This window comes from Anabrus simplex, chromosome 2 (assembly GCF_040414725.1).
Source record: "Anabrus simplex isolate iqAnaSimp1 chromosome 2, ASM4041472v1, whole genome shotgun sequence".
In the NCBI taxonomy this organism is placed as follows: Eukaryota; Metazoa; Arthropoda; class Insecta; order Orthoptera; family Tettigoniidae; genus Anabrus; species Anabrus simplex.
Window position 1 is genome coordinate 1,131,725,745 of NC_090266.1, and position 22,311 is coordinate 1,131,748,055.

Consider the following 22,311-nt stretch of genomic DNA (forward strand, 5'->3'; position numbering starts at 1 on the left):
TAATTAATGTACCAACATTTCTTAGTTCCCTCGAATTTATAACTTTAAAACCTAAGGATCTCTATGCTCCATCTGTAATTTTTTCAACTTGCCCCTTGATGTTCAATGTAGTATCCTTTTATATTCCTAATTCTTTTACTAAATTGGACCTTCCTAATACAGTGTTACCCATTTTATATGCAAATAGTACTGTCGATTTATTTCTTGAAAAGTTTACTGTGACACACCTATTGATATTAAAATGTTTTTGTTGTTCCTACACCACATCGTCCCTTAAGATACAATACCGCGTATCCGACAATGCTCTTCGTATCCATTATATTCCTTACGACTGGTTACGCCTCTCAGCCATATATGGATATGCAGTCCATCAGAGTAATTTTCGTTGTGCTCATTTTCCTATGCTGACGTATAAAGGAAAATGAACCTTAAATACATATTACTGTAGGAGTTCGCAAATACTACATGCCAGCAAACGGTACGCTATGTAACGGTAAGGTTCATTTTCTTCTAAACGACAGTATAGGAAAATTACGACAATTGTTCTCATGTATTGCATATCCATATGTGTCTGGTAGGCGTGACCAATCTTAAGGAACACAATGGATAGGAAGAGCATTGTCAGATAAGCAGTATTGTTTCTTAAGGGACAAAATATACTGTACGTATTACTCATATCAGTCTGCAATTCTAAAGCATCCTCGTGATAGGTGACAGTTCCGTACATTTTAACATCATCGGCATACATTCGACATTTTGTGTACCCGATGACCCCTGGAAAGTCATTAATAGATATTGTGAATAAAAGAGGCCCTAAATTGGAGCCTTGAGACACACCAGATGTAACACTGAATTAAGATGATTTTTTGGACATACATTACAAATTATTTTCTACCAGAGGGAGAAGATGATATTAATTTAAAAAACTCAAGGAACTGGAAATAATTAGAAAGTTTTTACAATAGTGTACCGTGATCGAATTTATTAAAAACTTTTGAAAAATCAGTGTAAATAATAACTGTTTCATTCTTATTATCCATTTCATTATAAACATCTTGAGCAGAGTTCGCAAGATTAGTAACTGCGGATCTGCCCGAGGAAAAAACTTGTCGAAATGGAGTAATGTAACATTTTATATGAGAAAAATTCGTCAATGAATTATTTGTTCAATAACCTTCGCCTGAGCACACAATTTTGATACAGGTCTATAATTTTCTAGCTTTACTATATCATCAGAATTGAATATAGGGCATACTCTGCTAATCTTCCATAAATCCGGAAATATTTGAGAACTTATAATTAAATTATATGTTTTAAATGAAGGCTTCATACATATTTCAGAACATTCTTTTAATACATACACATGTTTACCATCAGGTCCACTTGACTTACTCGATTTAAAAGTTTTAATTGCGTCCCGATATTCACAATCGCTGATACTAATTTATACATTGGCAATATGTCTTACTTTCAATTTTTCTGTCTCGGTAATAACGTAAGAAGATACTTGGTGTGAATAAACACTTTTAAACATCTGAGTACAGTTGTCTGCAATCTCCTTACTGTTACTTGATGATGTTCAATGGATTTTCATTGAATTTGGAAGCATATTGGTCTTCCTTCTGGATTTAATGAATTTCCAAAAATCTTCAGGATTAGTTCTGATGTTTTTCACAGATTCGGCAATATATCCTCTATATGCACATTGGATCAGAGATTTAGATTCACTTCTGATGTCCTTTTATTTATTAAAATAATGCTCAAGAAATTTAGATCGATTTCTGTGATAGTCTTTCAGCTTTAATGAAGATATAATATCGCTGGTATACCAACATGGATAAGTTCTTCCCTTATAAAACCTTTGCTTTGGTACAGCATCCTCCATTACCGAATTAATTATTGGATAGAAAAAGTAAGTGCCTCATTTGGATCTCTGAGGTTGTCCAATTCCTTCCACGATGCCTCTCGTAGTTGGATATATAATTTATAAAAAATAGGCTTATGAAAATTGTAACTTTCAACCAGGAAGAAATTCTCTGATTACGTTTGTGATATTGGCCAAACTTCTTAAAATTAAGTCTAGAGTTGTATTGTATGACGCAGGTTCTCTTCCAAGCGTCAAAAACTAAAACTGCCGAAAGAAATAAACGTCGAGAGACTGACAATATCGGTAATTTGTGCGTTTAGGTGGTACGTTTGTGTAAAAATGTATATCCCTTTGTCCGAAGGCTCTGATCGACGAACTTGTGTTGGTTCGACCAGACCATAAATCCAGCTACAGACGAAATGCTCCCTTTAGTTCCGATTCCATAACTTTACACATCCTGAGCAGTACGAAGGATGTTCACATTTTTCCGCTGGTGCTGCAGTTATATTCAACATCTGAAGGTTGGTTAGTTGCAGTGTGTCAGAAACACATTTGCCAAATTTACCACCCGGTTCTCGAAAGTAGGTGTACAATTCCTTTCGAAGGCATCCTGGCATGGAAAAGTGCACATGAATGGTGTACGAGTGCTTTGAACAGCAGCTTCAGTCATATTTTCCCGGTTCTTGATTGCGTCCTAAATGTCGTGAATTCATACTCAAATCGACTTTGGTTCGTATTGAACACCACATTGGTATCGATTGCATTAGCGGAAATGAAGGCCAAAATTTTGGATACAAACTCCAATATGCTGGTCGTCATGACGTCGTCAAGAGTAAAATACCGTCTAGTGAATAACCTAGTGATCTTGTTTGATGTACACTGACTGAGCAAATGTCATGGGATAGCGCAGAACTGATGCGCAGGTGTGTTGTCTGCGCACCACACGCCCCCTGTGCCAGCGGCAGTTGTATAGGAGACCTTGTGAGCAGTGGCTGTGCATGTGACAGGTGTAACATGGAACGTTGTCGTGAGCTAACACCGTTCGAACGGGGTATGGTGTGGTCGGTGCCCGACGGATGGGAAGTGCGATTTCGGAAGTGGTGCTGGAATTCGGTTTCACACGATCAACCGTGTCCAGGGTGTATTGTGAATGGTTGAATGCGGGTGTCACCATCCACAACAGACGAACGACCGGCCGTCCAGCCACACTCGATGACCGTGACCGGCGACATCTGAGACGGATTGTCAATAGTGACAGACGGGCAACCGTGCAAGAAATCACGGCTCAATTCAACACAGGCAGTGATAGACACGTCTCCCAGTGGCCAATCCGTAGGAACATTGGTTCTAATGGGAGGTGGCACTGCACACGGGTGCCACGGTTAACCCAACGTCATCGGGCACAACGACGCGCATTTGTCGCCAGTCACCAGGGATGGACACTGGAACAATGGCGTAACGTGATATGGTCGGACGAATCACGATTTAAACTGCACCATACCGATGGGAGGCACCGTGTTTGGCGCAGACCACATGAAGGGATGGATCCCGCCTGCCTTGAAGGTGTGGTCAGGGCGCCGGTGTGTCTGTTATGGTCTGGGGAGCATTTTCCTGGTATGGAATAGGCCCCCTAGTTGTTCCGGAAGAGACTTTGAATGGTACGCGGTATGTTGACCTGCTCGGAAACCATCTCCACCATTTTTGGCCTTCCAGCGCTCAGACAGTTCTGCGGTGTTTCAAGATGATAACGCGCCGCCACATCGCTCCCACGTCGCCCGGGAATGGTTCCAGGAACATGCAGCGGAGGTCCAACGACTGCCATGGCCACACAGGAGCCCCGATATGAACCCTATCGAGCATATCTGGGATGTCCTGGAACGCAGGCTCCGTGCCATAGATCCTGCACCCACGAACAGACCAGCACTGGCGGCCGCTCTGCAAGCGATTTTTGTCAGCTGCGTCCAGAGGACTACCAGGGACTTGTCGACTCACTCCACGGCGTCTCACTGCAGTTCGCAGGGCCGGAGGAGGCTCCACACGCTATTAGGTGACTATCCCATGACATTTGCTAAGTCAGTGTATACTGTCCACACCATGAGGGTTACAAGACATTTTACTGCACCAACGATATTATAAAGTAACTGGTTATTACACATGCAGTATTCGTTATCACAGGAAGTATCTCATGTTCTGGATAATACTTCTGAAGCATCAGCCAGTGATGTACACAAGGCAGGATGCCTGCGAAGCATAAGTAGCATCACATAATGACGTTATGACACTCAGGTACAGTATTTTTGTAAATATGTCACTGCAAGCATAACGGTCCGCGCCCTAACTTCATAAACCTTGTTTTACGAGTTCCGAGTGATTATAAAGTGCCACACTTCACAGCAATTACTTTTGTCTCTTGCTTGTTCACCCCAGAAGGTTTCATGCCGATCGTCATCGCAATGTCCGAAATGTACGCATCAACTGCTCATGGAAAATCGAAAGGGAGTCGGCAAGAATCATCTATTGGTGTAAGAGTATAATTCCAAGGCTCACTGTAGCCAAACGGACCAACGATTTTCATCACACTATACTGCCTACTCCAGAAAATTGTCAGCCTAACCTATTGTTATATTAGTCACTGGTCTGTTTCCTGAATACCACACCAAAGAATCATGATATACAATAATACAGGTAACGAACCACACACACAAACACGTGATTTCATGTTAAGGTGTGTTGATCGTCCCTTCAGTAATTTATCTCCAGCCTCTAACTGCATCGTTAAAAAAAGCACACTCATAAATTCAGTGGTATGTAAAAGAAAGAGACCGTCGTTAAAATCTACTCTAACCACTACATTGATACATCCATGTACGGTGGTGTACACTTGATGCCAAATGATACTCATGTATGACATGTTTGTATCCACTGATACACCTGAATGAGACAGCACAGTGAATTTTAGCAATGGTCAAACTGCTCTGGAGAAATAGACAGTTATTATTATTATTCAAAAGTGCACGACAGGCGGTTATTATTATTAAAAATAGGAGATATATATATAATATCGGAACTAAAGATCGATTAACGCACTGTTTCGAAATACGTATCCAAACTACATGTAAACAATTGAGACAACATTTTATGGTGTCCAAGTGGCAGAAGGTATGTTTTGGGGATATTGTCATAAATGAGCCTTTTTCTTCTTTGCGTGTACTCCGAGATGGTGAAGGGCACGCATTTTGGTTGCTGATCATCGCTTTTTCCTCTCGATGGCAACTTCGGACTTGAGAACTGTCGCTTACATGTCCTCCCTGATTCTGTCCAGCCATAGTTTGTTCGGGCGGACATTGGGACGAATTTCTCCTGAATCATAGCAGAGAACTGTTTATGAAATCAAATTTTCGTCACTTCTAGTGATCCGTCTATACAACCTGAGCCGCTTTTCTCGTATTTTGTCATTAATTGCTACCTCTCACATCTGTTTCCTTACATGACCTTTCTTGAAGGTGGACAAGCCTTGTAACACCCAAAGATCAAAGCAACATCTTCATTGCATCGATGTCTCGCTCGTGCTTTGTTGTGGCTGGCCAGCACTCAGAGTCATAAAATCCAATCGGTGAACAGTGGACCCGTAAACTTTTAGATGGACAGAACTTACTTGTCGAAAAGCAGTCTAATTACTGGACGTCATTTTAGCTGCATTTAGTCTTACGCGGGCGTCCGTAAGTGACTCACCATCTGTAGCAATTAGTGAATCGAGGTTTTTAAATAGTGTACTTCTAGCGAGGCTCTGCCCATTGGTCTGTGCGCCTCATTGAAAATACTCCGTTTTCTTGGTGTTGAGCCGGAGACCATTAATACTTTTTTTCTAGCTCACAGTCTGGTCTTCTATGGCCTGATGGTTTTTATTGGCAAGAATCACATCAACGTATATGATTGTCCATGGGTTAAGTTTACGGATGTCAACTCTTACTGTGTCTATGCAAAGGATGAATTGAAGGGGTGAGAGCACAGATCCTTTGACTCCAACCGTGGTTGGAAAGGAGGTGAAGTTCCAACTGTACAACGCACCACACTTTTGATAATGTGTTAGAAGATCTGAATACATCACACATAGGCTTCTTCGGTACCATGCCTTACAAAGTGCTTTACAAATGAGTTCATGCGGTACCCCATCGAAGACCTTTCTGGGTTCAAAAATGCCTGATACAAGGATTATGTCGCTTGTTATTAGCAGAAGGGTTGCGTAAATGGCATCTATTTTTTCATACTGTACCGGGAAAGAAATCTCTGTCTTTGGGGCGCTGACTCTAGCTTGAAGAGCATGGTGTGTCATGAAAACATTGGAGTTGGTACAGAGAGAGGTATTAGTTCACTGAACTTAGATTTTTTAGAGAATCTGATTTTATTGTTCATTGAAAACAAATTCATATCACCTTTCATACAAGTTGAGTTGAAGCGTCGTAGCAGGCTGGCATTTCCGGACTCCGGGATGGTTGCTGGGCACGGTCTGGACAGGAACCACGCACGTCCTAGATGTGAAGTTCTCGGCGTTCTGGAATTTCTCGAAGTTCTGGAATTTCTCGAAGATCTCGAGGATCTAAGAGTTCTCGATTCTCTAGGCGCACCCGTAGCGGGGTTCGATCTCACACGACAATGTTGATGAAAGTGATTCACACACAAGTCCTCCGTATGGCATTCAACTTTCTTGTGACTCTGTTAATAAAATTATTGCGTTCACTCATTGCAAATGAAATATGTCAAATGTTAATGAAATTGACACTAAAATCTTGATTCAAACACCTCGCTGAATCGTAAATGTTAATAAATTATCACTTGAAAGTAAGACGATTGAACTGAATATCTGACCATGTGTTAGATGTTAGCCGAATTAATACTTGAGAAAATAATGTGTAACTTATAATGTCAAGTTCATGAGATGAGTTTCTTAACATTGACATGGCAGACTAGAATGTTCTCTTGGGTCACTAATCATTGTCATCACAGTTCCTAATTCACTGATCTCGTCAGTTTATGATTAGAGCACAATATTAAGCACAAGATGCACAGTTTATGCAAGTTCAGGACACAATGGCACGTTTGTAATAAATTAAGTAAATTAAATGGTACTCCGAAATGTCCTATTCCGTCTATAAACAAAATTACGTGTAAACCTACATGAAGACTGTTAAGCAATGTCATTAAATGATCATTGAAGTAAAACTGCACTTGGAAAGAGTCTAAGACTGTCCATGAAAAATGATTACGAAGTATAAATTATAAGTTCAATTATGACACTGAAAGGTTTTATGTTCCCTCGAAACTTTACGAGAGGAAATCACAAAACTCAGATATGGCATGGATACTCTAATTTTCCACAGTCTGTTACAATGACACAAGTTTAAACACAAGTTCCGATGCGGCACTCGAAAAATATTCCATGTTCCCGCAATTTGTTATGAAACATAAGTTCGGACGTAATACTCTGAAATAATCTTAAGTTTCCACACTTCGTCACGAAACACAAGTTCAATGTGGTACTTGAAAAATGGCCACATTCACAAGAAAAGTTTTATGTTTCCACAGCTTGTCGCAAAACATAAGTTCAAATGAGTCACTCGGAAAATTTCTATGTTCCCAAAGTCTGTTTACGAGATACAAGTTCAAATGTAGCACTTGGAAAAGTTACGACACTCACGAGAGAAATTTTAAGTTCCTTCAGTTAGTCACCGAAACACAAGTCCTAACATGGCACTTGAAGAAAATAATAAAGTTCCAACTCCGCTGGATCCGAACACTCGAAATGGAAAGACTCGTCCGACCATAGGTTCGGTCCGCACTTGTAGAGCTCCACCCGTCACCCGTGTCGCAGAGACGGTGGAGTAACACACACTGAATCTGTAGTCCGGACCGCCCTCCTTTTATACCAGATTGTGACGAAGCATCTAGAACGTGAGTATTATCCACCCCTATAACTCCCAATGTACAAGGTGGATTTTCTCAAGAATTTGACAGGTTGCATCTGTTACGACGGCTTCCACGTTGGCGATGTCAAAACAACAATATTTTAACGCTAAATAGACTTTTACACATGGGCCGAGACATTACCATATATGGTCATGCTTGGCTGTGTAGAGCCCACTCGAAGTGGCTACGTCACGGCTGAGTACGTCAGCGAGTTCGGCGGGCTGCCTATATTCCACATCGCGCGAAGTTCAACACACATACTTCGAACTTCTTTCACAAATTAGTATAAAGTTGGACGATGATGCGTAGTATATTGTCCAGAACATGATCAAGGATTTTCATCGTGGAGCAGAGCTGGCGGTTTGGGCGATAATTGGAATATTTGCCGACGTCTACTTTACCCTTTCAAATGTGGATAGTGGTACTGGTCTGCCATGTTACAGGTAAGTAGCTCTCAGCGATGATAACATTAAAGTGTCCAAAAAGATTTCAGCCCGTCGTCATATGAGCACCTTCCAAGCTTGCGACGGTATGTTATCCGGTCCTGTTGCTTTGCTATTCTTCATCCTACTCGCAGCTTCTGATACCTGTTTTCTGTAACTGGTGGAACAGGTCCAGCTATTGTGTCATTTCTTAGCGTGGGTGGGTGGGGAAGCCCTCGATTGCACATTAATTTGAAGTAGTCCCTCCACCGATGTAATATGGCTGGTGGCTATCTAAGAAGTTGGCTGGTAGCATATTCAATGAATAGGACGTGTCTAATATTTTCAGTGCCTTAGTAGAGATATTTCGCAGGTGGTGGATTCCATTCGCATTATCTTAATAGTGGTGGTTCTTTGCTCTGCTGACAGCATATTTGGCACCTGATTTCTGCACGTTTTACTGATGTCAATCTTCTCGTAGCCTTATTTGGCACCAAGTCTAAAGCCTGCGTCTTTGCTTTTATAGCCAATTGGACACTATCGTTCCACTATTAGGAATGTTTATTGATTAACCGTTATACCTGCTTTGTCTTTCTTAGGATGTCAGCTGCTGATGTGTGTATTTGTACTGTGATTTTCTCCCACATAGCCTCTGCCGGAAGATCAGTGTTTACGCTGAACATGCTGAGTCTTAATGCAAATTCGCCCTTCTCATTCAGCTTCCACCACACTATCCTCTCCGGATCAGTCTTCTGGGTTGAATTATTCTGGTATTATCACTTCGCATATCTAGAACAAGCAGTGGGTGTTGTGGTGCAATGTTATCCGACGGGATTGCCGTGGCGTATTGTCGTGAATGAGTATTCACTGATTTTATTTTACTAAGACATCAGTGCAACTATACGAGTATTTGAAAGGATCAATTACAGTCACAGCATGAAGTGAATGTTCAAACCCGATATGAGTAACATGTCTAGACAAAGAATAATAATTGGAGCTACCCCTCAAGAAATATATTTATGGAGGAATCACTAGCCCTTAACAAAATCCATGTACGCGGGAATACAAAGCAATAATCTTTGGGTCTTATAATGGTCATCAGACCATAGACTGATGTGATGCATAGTTCAGTATCCCACCCCATTCTGTTCCAACCTCTTCACCTTTACATACATTGTTTATCCGACATTTTCCTCAACCTGTCATGTTCATATCTTGAACTTCCCCTGTCAGTCTTATCTCCGGCACTTCCCTCCTAAACCTACCGAACAATTCCTGGGTGTCCCAGAATGTGTCCTCTCTGTCTCTTGTTCTGGTGAAATTTCACCAGATCGTTCTCCTCTCGCACACTTGATTCAGAATCGCTTCATTTAGAATACGATCTCACATTGAACGTTGGTGATTAACACTACATTTCAGTGGCCTTCATTATCTTCCTTTCTTCGCCAATTAATTTTCACGTTTCACTTATATACAGTCCTATGCTCCAAAAAACAATCTACAGATTATATATCTAGATCTGAAGTGAGTACATTAATTTTCTTAAGAAAATTCTTCCTTATTCTGGCAGGTCTGCACTTGATGTCCCATTTGCCTATAACATAATTAGCTATTTCAGTACATTAAGAGCACTATTTTTTTTACCGAGCTCGATAGCTGCAGTCGCTTAAGTGCGGTCAGTATCCAGTATTCGGAAGATAGGAGGTTCAAACCCCAATGTCGGCAGCCCTGAAAATGGTTTTCCGTGGTTTCCCATTTTCACAGAAGGCAAATGCTGGGGCTGTACCTTAATTAAGGCCACGGCCGCTTCCTTCCCACTCCTAGCCCTTTCCTGCCCCATCGTCGCCATAAGACCTATCTGTGTCGGCGCGACGTAAAGCAACTAGCAAAAAAAAAAAAACCAACATCATTTTAGGTTGATTTATTTTTACGTTTTCTTCAAAGCTGTGTACATACCATTTAGTCCTCTGCAGAACTGAATGAAAGAAAATAACATCGGCAAATCGTTGAGTCTGCATATCCTCGCGTTTAACTCGGGGAATACAAAAAAAATAAGTTGATTACATGACAATTGTCCAAATGAATGCGGAGTTGACACGTATTTCCTTTTTCTGAATATGCTTTTTTTCACACGTCAGAGAATCGAGATATTCATTTCAAATCTCTTCGGTTTATACTACAAAACTATGGCCTTTTCTACAAGTTCCCCCTTTTCCTAATAAGAATCAAGAGTGACAAGAGTTATTTAGACGGGGAGAGGGGAAGTGGGTCCACGCTACCGACCTAAGTTTTAGCTTGATCATTTCTCTTTTCGTGAGCCGTCGCAATTCAGTGGCGCTTTAGAGGGTGAGGCGAGGGATGGAGGAAATATCATGGAGGTTGACAACCCTGGCAGGCGAACATATCGTGAGTAGCTCCGATCTTGATACGCTCCAACAGGCCAACGCTTGTTCCTCTTGCATGCTGTGAGTTCATTTAACAAAATGGCGACAGAGAATGGGAGCGAGGGTGCCTGGCAAGGAGAGTCAATTGAAGTCAATTGAGGCCGATGTTAAGCAGCCGGTTTGGACCGCCAGATTAGGCTAATGAGCGCGTTAACCACGCACTCTGTGTGCCACCTCACTAAATTACCCAAATAACCATTTTTTAAATCGATCAGTTTATGACTAGCAATCACTGCACTTTAAGAAATCTGGCAGATTCGTCCGTAGTGTCTTTGATTGTCTCAGTTAAAGGCGTCTTCGTAAGCAAGCATTTCGTGAAAGAGTTCTGTACATGAAACTATACCCGATAATGATCTAATTAACCCTACTTCAGCAGAAAAAATATGGCACATAGGCATGGGACGCGCCAGCAACTAATGTTTGTTCCCTAGTTCTCGGCTCACAACGATGCTGATGATAATAATAATAATAATAATAATAATAATAATAATAATAATAATAATAATAATAATAATAATAATAATAATACCGGGCGAGTTGGCCGTGCGCGTAGAGGCGCGCGGCTGTGAGCTTGCATCCGAGAGATAGTAGGTTCGAATCCCACTATCGGCAGCCCTGAAGATGGTTTTCCGTGGTTTCCCATTTTCACACCAGGCAAATGCTGGGGCTGTACCTTAATTAAGGCCACGGCCGCTTCCTTCCAACTCCAGGCCTTTCCTATCCCATCGTCGCCATAAGACCTATCTGTGTCGGTGCGACGTAAAGCCCCTAGCAAAAAAATAATAATAATAATCATAATAATCATATATTTTTTTTTGCTAGGGGCTTTACGTCGCACCGACAAAGATAGGTTTTATGGCGACGATGGGATAGGAAAGGCCTAGGAGTTGGAAGGAAGCGGCCGTGGCCTTAATTAAGGTACAGCCCCAGCATTTGCCTGGTGTGAAAATGGGAAACCACGGAAAACCATCTTCAGGGCTGCCGATAGTGGGATTCGAACCTACTATCTCCCTGATGCAAGCTCACAGCCGCGCGCCTCTACGCGCACGGCCAACTCGCCCGGTAATAATAATACTAATAATAATAATAATAATAATAATAATAATAATAATAGTAATAATAATAATAATAATAAAATTAATGGCGTGTGGCTTCCGTGTTCCTGGTGCATGTCTTTCGAGTTGACCTCTTTAGGTGAACTGCGTGTCAATAAGGATGTGGCCCTAGATGTGATGAATTCTAATGCTGAAAACGACATACACACACGCCCGTACCCCAAGCCATCGGAATTAACCAACTATGGTTAAAATTCCTGACCCTGCCAGGAATTGAACCCGGGAGTCTTTAGACAAAAGGCCAGCTCTCTAAACATTTAGCAATGGAGCCGGATAACGATGATGAAATTGAAACTGTACGTTTAAAGGGAATATTTCAAATTTCTGTATTTTCCAGCAAAACAATCGTAATTTATGTAGGAGTAAATGTCTAATCTTTTGATGCGCTGATTGTTGTTCGGTTTGTGGAATAACTAATGGTGACAGAATGAAGTGTAGGCTAGTCTAAGCGTGGATAACTTTCCTTCAGGAAGGGAATTCTTACCTCAAATATAAATATACTCATTAGAAAGATGTGTCCGAACACTTTTGTTTGAAACGGTATTGAATGGAAAGGAGACTTAGGGTGGAAATAATTAATATAGCATGAGTCTTCACAGAAGAATGTTAAAAGTGAGATCGAATAACAAATGAAGGGACTGATCTCGATAGCTGCAGTCGCATAAGTGCGGCCAGTATCCAGTATTCGGGAGATAGTAGGTTCGAACCCCACTGTCGGCAGCCCTGAAAATGGTTTTCCATGGTTTCCCATTTTCACACCAGGCAAAGGCTGGGGCTGTACCTTAATTAAGGCCACGGCAGCTTCCTTCCCACTCCTAGCCTTTCCCTGTCCCATCGTCGCCATAAGACCTATCTGTGTCGGTGCGACGTAAAGCAACCAGCAAAAACAAATGAAGGGAAAGTAAATCACAGTGGAGTGGGGAGAACGATTTTCCGAAGTTTGACCAGAAGAATAGGGTACATTGCACACAGATTAGTGTTGATGTAGGATGTGATGTAATTATATAGAGATGAAGTAGTTACCACAGGACAGATTGGTATAGCAATGTGTATAAAACCACTACTGAACCCCCACCAAAATGGAAAATATCAAAGATATGTAACTCACGAAAGATCCACCCTTATTATCGACAAAGTTTCAATCCTTGACGAAGTGAAAATTAATCTTTCAGTGACAGAACCTCTTCCAACGAATTTCAGTAGCTCCTTAGAAGAGAAATTAAGAGGCGAACTTCAGAATGTTCGGCTCACATCCTCATATGTGAGAAATAAGGAACACAACATTAATCTCCCAACTCTTCCCATTTTCTTTGCTGAATTAAATACAAGGTGTACAACTTTGCTTCTGACGTTTGCCGATGGATGGCGACAACGCTACGTAGCGGTCGATCGAAACAGATCGCAGACTTCGGGCAGTTAGCTTGGACCTCGGTAAATATAACCCCATTCAAACTTAGTCGATGTGTGTCTGCATCATAAAGTTGTTCTCGGTTGAGCATGGCAGTGTACGCGCCAAATTCTCGGCATTTGCGGGAGGTGTTACTGTTTTGTTTCAATATGAAGAAAACAGCGGCTGAGTCTCATCGAATGCTCTCACGTACGTATGGTGAGGACGCTATTAGTGGAAGAACGTGTCGTGAGTGGTTTCAACGCTTCAAGAACGGTGATTTTAAAGTCGAAGACCGGCATAGTGGTGGAAGTGAGAAAGTTTTTGAAGATGAAGAATTGGAGACATTGGTGAGTGAAGACTCGCGTCAAACTCAAAAAGAATTGCCACGATCAGTGGGAGTGACACAGCAAGCCATTTCATAACGTCTCAAGACCATGAGCATGATTCAGAAAGAAGGAACTAGGGTCCCGTATGAGTTGAAACCAAGAGACGTTGAACGGGGACAAAAAATGGGTTCATTACGATAACCCTAAACGCAAAAAGTCATAGGGATATCCCGGACATGCTTCAACGTCGACGGCAAAACCTAATATTCACGGCTCCAAGATCATGCTCTGCATTTGGTGGGACCAGCTCGGCGTCGTGTACTATGAGGTGTTAAAACCCGGTGAAACAATCACAGGTGCTCGTTATCGAACGCAATTAATGCGTCTGAGCAGAACATTGGAAGACAAACGGCCGCAATACAGCGAGGGGCACGATAAAGTTATATTGCAACACGACAACGCTCGACCCCACGTTGTAAAAGAGGTCAAAACACACCTGGGAATGTTAAAATGGGACGTCCTACCCCATCCGCTGTATTCTCCAGACATTTCTCTCTCTGATTATCACCTGTTTCGATCAATGGCGCATGGCCTGGCTGACCGACACTTCCGATCTCATGAAGAAGTCACAAATTGGATCGATTCGTGGATCGCTTCAAAAGATGAACAAATTTTTGGACACGGGATTCGAACACTGCCCGAAAGATGAGAGAAAGCCGTGGCCAGTGATGGACACTACTTTGAATGATACATGTGTAAGTAATCTGTTTCATTAAAGCCTCCAATATTGGGGACAAAACGACGGAAGCAAAGTTGTACACCTTGTACATGAGAAAGAAAGTGCTTTTTAATAGAAAATATGCAATTATTTCATATCTCTAAATCATTAAGCACTTTGCTACTAAGTTACTGCATCCCTCAGGCTACAAGAGTGCTGTCTCAGTTGTGAACGGCGATGTTTCTTTTTATGGCAATGCATTTAATAAATGCTACACGCAATTTCAATTATGTTTCAGTTAACTGCGCAGTTTATTTTCCATTTTCAGTGCACAAATTGAGCGTTTCGGGAATTTCGCAACAGGGGTATAAAGAATGGATTGCAGAAAATACTTTTGAGAAACAAATATGATAATTCCAGATTATTGAAACTGTACGGGTATGTAAGGGCTGAGGACTAAAATTGTGGTGTTAGTGTAACGGTTCTCACTGCCAACTTAACCGAAGTTCCTTTTGACTTATAGTTCTGAAACTTTCCTGAAGATTGATTGAGTTTTTGAGGACTAATTGATTAGAGACATTTTGTTATATACCACTGGCACTTCTCAACACCCCTTACATAATATTTAGTATTCGGTGACTGAGGTACCAGTTATCTCGAATCTTCCTTCTACACGCGTTTACGGTCTTACAATACTCGAAAGTAGTAAATATAAATCTCAGGTTATTAGGAATTCTTTTCTGGCATCCCACTGACATACAATTTCCTCCATAACGCGCATTCTCTCTTCAGCCTTCTGATGGTGAACCCAAACACATGATCTGCGCAGATTTTATGACCTACTTCGATAGGAGAATGAACGGCCCTTTTGAAATCTACATTGATATGAGATGGATTGTTCTTCGTACAACCATCATTCATAGCAGAGTTGGCAATGCGATTAGGGTAGCGTGCTTGTTAGCTTGCATTTGGAAGATGGTGGGTTCGAATCCCACCGTCGGCAGTCGCCGTCAGAAAACTCCGATCTGCTAGTGCGACGTTAAACTTTTAGCGAAACAATATTATAGGAATGTGATTATTTACAAGCTACGTTGACATGACTAACTTTAATAAACGGCTTCTTACAAACTAGTTTTTGATTGGAAGTGGAGTATCGTACCGTACTTCCAATCGACTTCCTTAGGAGGAAGTGGTGTACGTCTGACCATTGAAACAATCAAAATTAACCTAAGCAGTAACAAGAATATATAGTGTGGTCACAATTAGATCGTGCAAACCTAGAACACAACAGGTTGTAAGAAATCACTTGTTACAAAAATTAGTCAAAAGTTACATATGAAATCTTTCATACCTGTAGATCGCAACTAAAGTAATCACATTCTATTATCGGTGCAGAAACTCTGTGTCGTTACCTTCAAGAAGTTAAAGAACGCCTGCTGAAAATATATCTGGCACCATAACGTCTGATTAGACGTTAGCAGTTACAGTGAACCTAAAACCATGACCTTTTTATTATTATTAAAGAATTTGCTCAAATATAGACCGCTTGGAACCTAAAACTATTGTACGGTATTTTTATTTTCCTCCCAGAACTTCATACGTCGGCTGATCGTCTGCCTTTGTTCCTCCGATAACTCTCTCCGATTTTGACGTCGAATTTGAAAAAGAGAAAAATCCGGAGAAGTGATGTATCGCCGGAAGTCCATCCTGTCAATTATGGTTTCATCTGTTATTTTCATTCCTTGTAGATCTCATCGTATCTCTTCCAGACAAGCGGTGGTGTGTTTTAATTTCGAGATGTAATTTAAAGTCTTTTTAGTTGGCCTGTCGTTGTTCAGTCTGCGAATGTGACCGAAAATTGTAGTCTTCGTCTTTTAATTGTGTGTGCAATTTTTTCTATATTGCGGTAGAAGTCGTCATTTTCCTCTTCACGTAAATATCTCGACTCTTTAGAGGTCCAAAACTTTCTTATGTACTTTACTTTCTTTTCCAGTTCCCCTTGTTCGCCTCTTTTCTCCAACTTTAAACATTCTTATGCATATAATAATTTTGGCTTAATTACACTTGTGAGGTGCCTATTTTTTTTCTGGAACGATATTGATCGTTTCTTGTAACGGTGCTGAGTGAGTTCGTAAGTCACGTCCATCTTCTTCAATCTCTCTTTGCAGGTTGAGTTATCGAGGCCATTTGACTGAATCCATTCTCCTAGATAATTAAATTTATCAACTCTTTGAATATGTCCATGTATTATTATCATTGTTGTTATTATTATTATGCGAATAAGCCCATTAAGACTACGCAAAGTACTTGCGTGAATTTGCCTTCCTTTCTGCCCATTTCTTTCATCCTTTTACTGTGGCCTTCCTTTCTGTCTTCTGACCAGGTTGTTTCAGTCTTCTTCTCTGGTCTTTCCCCTTGGTCAACTTGCCATTTGTGAATTTTGGATCTGAAGATTATACTGTTGTGGACATCTGCTAGTGTAATTCCTGCCTGTTTGTAATCGTTTTTGATATCGCCAATTCATTTCATTATGTCTGTTTTAGATTTACTCCTATTTTCATAGAATTCGACTATTTGTTTGGTAAGTCTCTCTGAATGCATTCTTTTCATATGAGCACAGAATCTTAGCCTGCGTTTTCTAATGTCACTGCGAATATCTGTGTATCCTTTGATTCCCTGCCTGCCTCTAAGTTGGTAATAATAATTTCGTGCGGCTATTTCTAGCCGAGTGCAGCCCTTGTAAGGCAGACCCTCCGATGAGGGTAGGCGGCATCTGCCATGTATAGGTAATTGCGTGTTATTGTGGTGGAGGATAGTGTTATGTGTGGTGTGTGAGTTGCAGAGATGTTGGGGACAACACAGACACCCAGCCCCCGGGCCACTGGAATTAACCAATGAAGGTTAAAATCCCCGACCCGGCCGGGAATCGAACCCGGGACTCTCTGAACGGAAGGCCAGTACGCTGACCATTCAGCCAACGAGTCGGACTCTAAGTTGGTATTGTGTGTCGATGAGTTTTGGGCCTAGAATTTTTCTTATGATTTTGCATTCCTTTTCCTATATGTTTTCAATGTCTGCTTTCCTGTTCAAAATCTGCGTCTCTGATCCATGAAGACATTCTGGTTTAATGACTGTGCTCTAATGTCTTAGTTTTGTGTGCTTGGAGATACACTTTTTGTTACAGACATTTTGGGTTAGTCGATATGCATTTTCCATTTTTGGCATCTAATTTCATTGTCTCTTGCTTCGAGGCCATTTTCCTTAATTGTTTCACCAAGATACTTCAATTGTGATTCTCGTTTAATTTTGCCGTATTTTGCCTCCATGAATTTTGGTGCTTGTTTGTCGCACTGTCTTTTCAAAAGATATACCGGAGGGTGACGTTTTGCGCAATTTCTTTCATGAGTTCAACCTGATTATGGGCTGTTGAAATGTCTCAGGTTAATATTTCTAGGTCGTCCACAAATGCCAGACAATCTATCGCTTGTTTTCCTCTGCCTAAAGTGATTGGTTGGTGAATTTTGAGGACCTATTTCTGTTTCCGCCATTCTTGTATCACTTTTCCGAAGACACAGTTGAAGAGTAAAGGTGACAGTCCATCTCCTTGTATAACTCCCGTTTTGATTTCAAAGGGATCTGGGGTTTCTCCCATGACTTTAACCTGGAACTTCCTGTCTGTTAGTGTCTGTTTTATGATTGCAAATGTTTCCATGGTTAAACCTTGTTCTTTCAATATTTAACAGAGTGATTTGCCATCAACTGAATTATAGGGTTTTTGAACTCAACAAATTTGCAGACAAAATTGTCGCCACAATTCTCTGACGTCTTAGAATTAGGTTTATGTTCAAGATTATTATTATTATTATTATTATTATTATTATTATTATTATTATTATTATTATTATTATTATTTTAGTTCCGTTTGGGCCTGCTATGGACCACGTGGTTCTTATCTCTAGCAGCTTTCTTCTTTGACCAGTACTCCTTCATCCTTGCACTGTGAAAGTCTTTTCGCTCCTGGGTCCATTATTATTTTTATTATTATTATTATTATTATTATTATTATTATTATTATTATTATTATTATTATTATTATTATTATTTTTGTATTTTGCTTTACGTCGCACCGACACAGATAGGTCTTATGGCGACGATGGGACGGGAAAGGCCTAGAAATGGGAAGCAAGCGGCCGTGGCCTTAATTAAGGGCTGCCGACAGTGGGATTCGAACGCAATATCTCCCGGATGCGAGCTTACAGCTGCGCGCTCCCAACCACACGGCCAAGTCGCCCGGTGTTTATTATTATTATTATTATTATTATTATTATTATTATTATTATTATTATTATTATTATTATTATTATTATTGCAAGCTAGCCTGTCAGAGAACCTCTCTGATTCACTAGACGAGTAGACAAGATGACTGATATGACTTTGTACAGAGAATTATGAGAATTATCTCAATTCGTACAGTCGTTTGTATCGTGGAGTCAATGTTAACCGCGTAAACCTAAGACTTATTTCAAAGATGTTTGAAATATTTCAGTCGAGACCACAACGACAATAAACCACAGTCTAGTAATGGAGAGTCTTATGCACAAAATTGATCACGTTCACCTTGTTTCCATTTAGATATTTGACCAACAGAACACATTTCTCGCTGAAGATGGAAGCTATCAGTTCCTCTTTAGAAACCTCGTCCTCAGAATACGGAATAAACAACATTATTTACAATTCAAATAAATACATTTATTCGTTGAAGAGGTTAAATTATCATACCGCCAAATTTCCATATTTCAGGACAAGTAAAATAGGGCATGGGTCTCAAAAGTACTGAAATAATAATTGGCGCTATTATAACACAATCCACTTCGCTTCCAACGTAGTTGTGTTCTGCGTTAAAAGAAAATACATCTTATGCATACAATTATGCAAATTTTGAATTAGCAAGTCGTAAAGAATCTACAAGGTAAACAAATGCTCCACAAAAAATACAAGAATGAGAAGAATTCTGTAACAACTTCCAGCTATCGCATCACTTAACTGTTTTAGTGATACACCTACTGAACAGAAAATCAGTAATGGTGCAGTGAGTTGTTGGAGTCTTTAAAGATCTTGGGTTCAAGTTTACTTTTTTCTGTATCTCGCCACTGATAGATGACAAGAGAGAATTTACTTATGTGAATGATGTGGGCATTCACTGGATTCTGCAAAATGTGAACTGCTGGTGAAACGGACCCCGAGGCACAAGCCAGCAACATACTGTAGGTCTGTAATATTCTCACAGATAGTTAAAGCCATGAGAGGAGTGTGTTTCAGAGTAACTAATCAGTTGTATAACAAGACGATGACTCCAGATATTATTTTCGTTCGAGGTTATCTGTACAGGGTGTTTGTAAAATTACGTACACGTATGTGTGTCTTCTAGTTGTTAGACCAGACCTTGTTACTTTGAAATTGTATATATATATGGCATTAGCATTAACATGAGTTCTGTCTTAGTATATATCTTGAGCGAATGTGATAAAATCTGCAGACGTAAGTCACGCTGTCAGCTAGTTGTTGTTCTAAAGATAGCATTTTCTATCTCTTCTGAAGGCAGTAGCATTTCGGGAGGGATAGATGAGATAATTTCATGTCGCAAGCATTCGACACGTTAAAATACTCCTTTAGAAAAAAAATTACGACACCTGAGCTCCTGTTAACGTCATTCTGAGTCGGAACAAATGTTAAATCATAATCGTGTCGAGTGAGATGACCTTGTGGTTAGGGTCGCGTAGCCGTGAGCTTGCATTCGGGAGATAGTAGGATCGAATCCCACTGTCAGCGAACCTGAAGATGGATTTCCGTGGTTTCCAATTTTCACACCAGATAAAAGCTGCGGATGTACCTCAATTAAGGCCACGGTCGCTTCCTTCCCACTCCTAGCCCATTCCGGTCTCATCGTCGCCATAAGAGCTGTCTGTATCGATGCAACGTAAAGCAAATGAAAAAATATAATTCTCTTCTGCCGCTTCCTCCACAGCTTGGTGGGTTCGTCGGTGCGAACTGTGTCACACATATAAAATTGACCCTCTTTCACGGCCGAATGCTGTTCCTGACCCCAATCTTATATGGCGAGTTACATTTACAAATGCGTGATTCTGCGCTAGTTGGCAGTGTGAGGTTTTGTGTGTGTAATGTCTATGTGAAGGGCAGTGTATTGAGACGAACACAAGCACCCAATACCAGGGGATTTAACCACATGCAAATAAAAGCCTAACCCGGACCAGTAATCAAACCCGGGGCCCTCTGAACCAATGGCCAGTATGCTGACCACTCAGCCAAGGTGTTCAACGAAAATGTCTTCAGCTATTCCTTGACTCTTCTAGCGTGGTGTTGGGGGGGGGGGCGTTAGGGTGTGATTAGTTCAGTGGCTTATCTGATGGCTTCACATAGAGAAGGCTGAGGTTCGAATCCACGTCAATGCAGGATAGAGATTTTCATCTCAAAAATCAGGAAAGGCATCCGATTTTAAACCCCCGTGCCTGGCTCCAGCGACCCCAGAAATTACTGGGATGAACTGTAGAAAATTAATTCCTGGACTCTCCTAGGGCGAGAAATATATATATACTGTATACAGAAAAGAGGCAGATAAAATTGGAAATGAATATGAATTTTGCATTCGCTTCGCTAGTGATTTAACATCACACTAACAAATCGAAGGGTTTTCGGCAACGCAAAGATGGGAAAGGGCTACTAGAATTGGAAAGAAAGCGGCCTTGATCTTAATTAATGTTCAGCCCCGGCATTAGCATGGTGTGAAAATGGGAAACCATAGAAAAACATATTCAGGGCTTCCGACAGTGAGATTCGAACGCACCATCTCCCTACGTTAAGTTATTTAACAAAGAAAGGAAGGCACCGGGAATAATAGCAAAATTATGTAGTATTTTAAGAGGAATGTGGGAAAAGAAATCTAAAGAAGGCGAAAACAGAGACGGTACATGTGGCTAAACTCTATGATTTAGTTATGAAAGTCCAGGGAATACCTTAAAGGCTAAGGTTATATAACCTTTAGAGATACGTCCAAGATATATACGTATTTATGGAATACACAGTGCATTGGTAATTTATATTTTAACAATTTTCTAACATTTTCTTATTTAGATATTCTTTAATATATAGTACTATAAAAATTAAATGCATGTAATAATTATGACTACAGTAAATTAATAAATTAATCTCTCCCCAGTTGGTGGTCAACCTCGACTGGGAGAGAATGGTATTAATTAATTAATTAATTAAATTCATTCATTCATTCATTCGTTCGTTCATTCTTTCATACTTCTAGGATCGGTGGAGCCACTCAGGCTCAATTTGGTTTTGACTAGGAACTTAAGGTCGGATACCCGTTCTGGTGCCACGTGTCTTTTCACGTGAAAATCCCCCCTACCACCAGAATTTACAGGGATTAGAACCTCGATCGTCTGAAGGGAAAGCTAGCAGCAAAGCCACGGTCCTTTTAAATGTCCATTCAAATTAAACCAGCCTCACCTGTTTTGTCTGGAATTGTGGCCTATTTTCTCCTTGCTGATTAAGGTTGTACCCTTTACGAGCAGCCTCTCAAGAACAGGTTACTCTAAGGTGGGGTGTTACATCTTGTCTCTTCGCAGTCGACTTAACTCAGATTTGTGGTAGTCATAAAGCAACAAGTCAAGATGGAAGAGCAAAACATCTTCCAGTTTAATAATTTTGTATTCATTTCCTATTTACTTTATGAATTCTAAAGGCATTTGTTAGACGGAACATTAAGGTTGATTAGCGAGGGGGAGACTTTATGAATAGCAGTACAGGCGTAATGCACGTTTAAACGCTTCCGCACGTTTTACTCGCGTTAGGACGAGGAATCCGTTCCGTTCTGTTCCGTTCCTTCGTTGCCATTCATGAGGCACGTTATTCAATGCGAAGGAAAGAAAAAAAAAGCTGGAAGAACAAGAGACTGGTGCACTCCGCGGAAAGAAAACTCTAGGAATATAAGCAGCGGATCAATGTTGGTTATTAAGGGGGTCCATGGATGATAAAT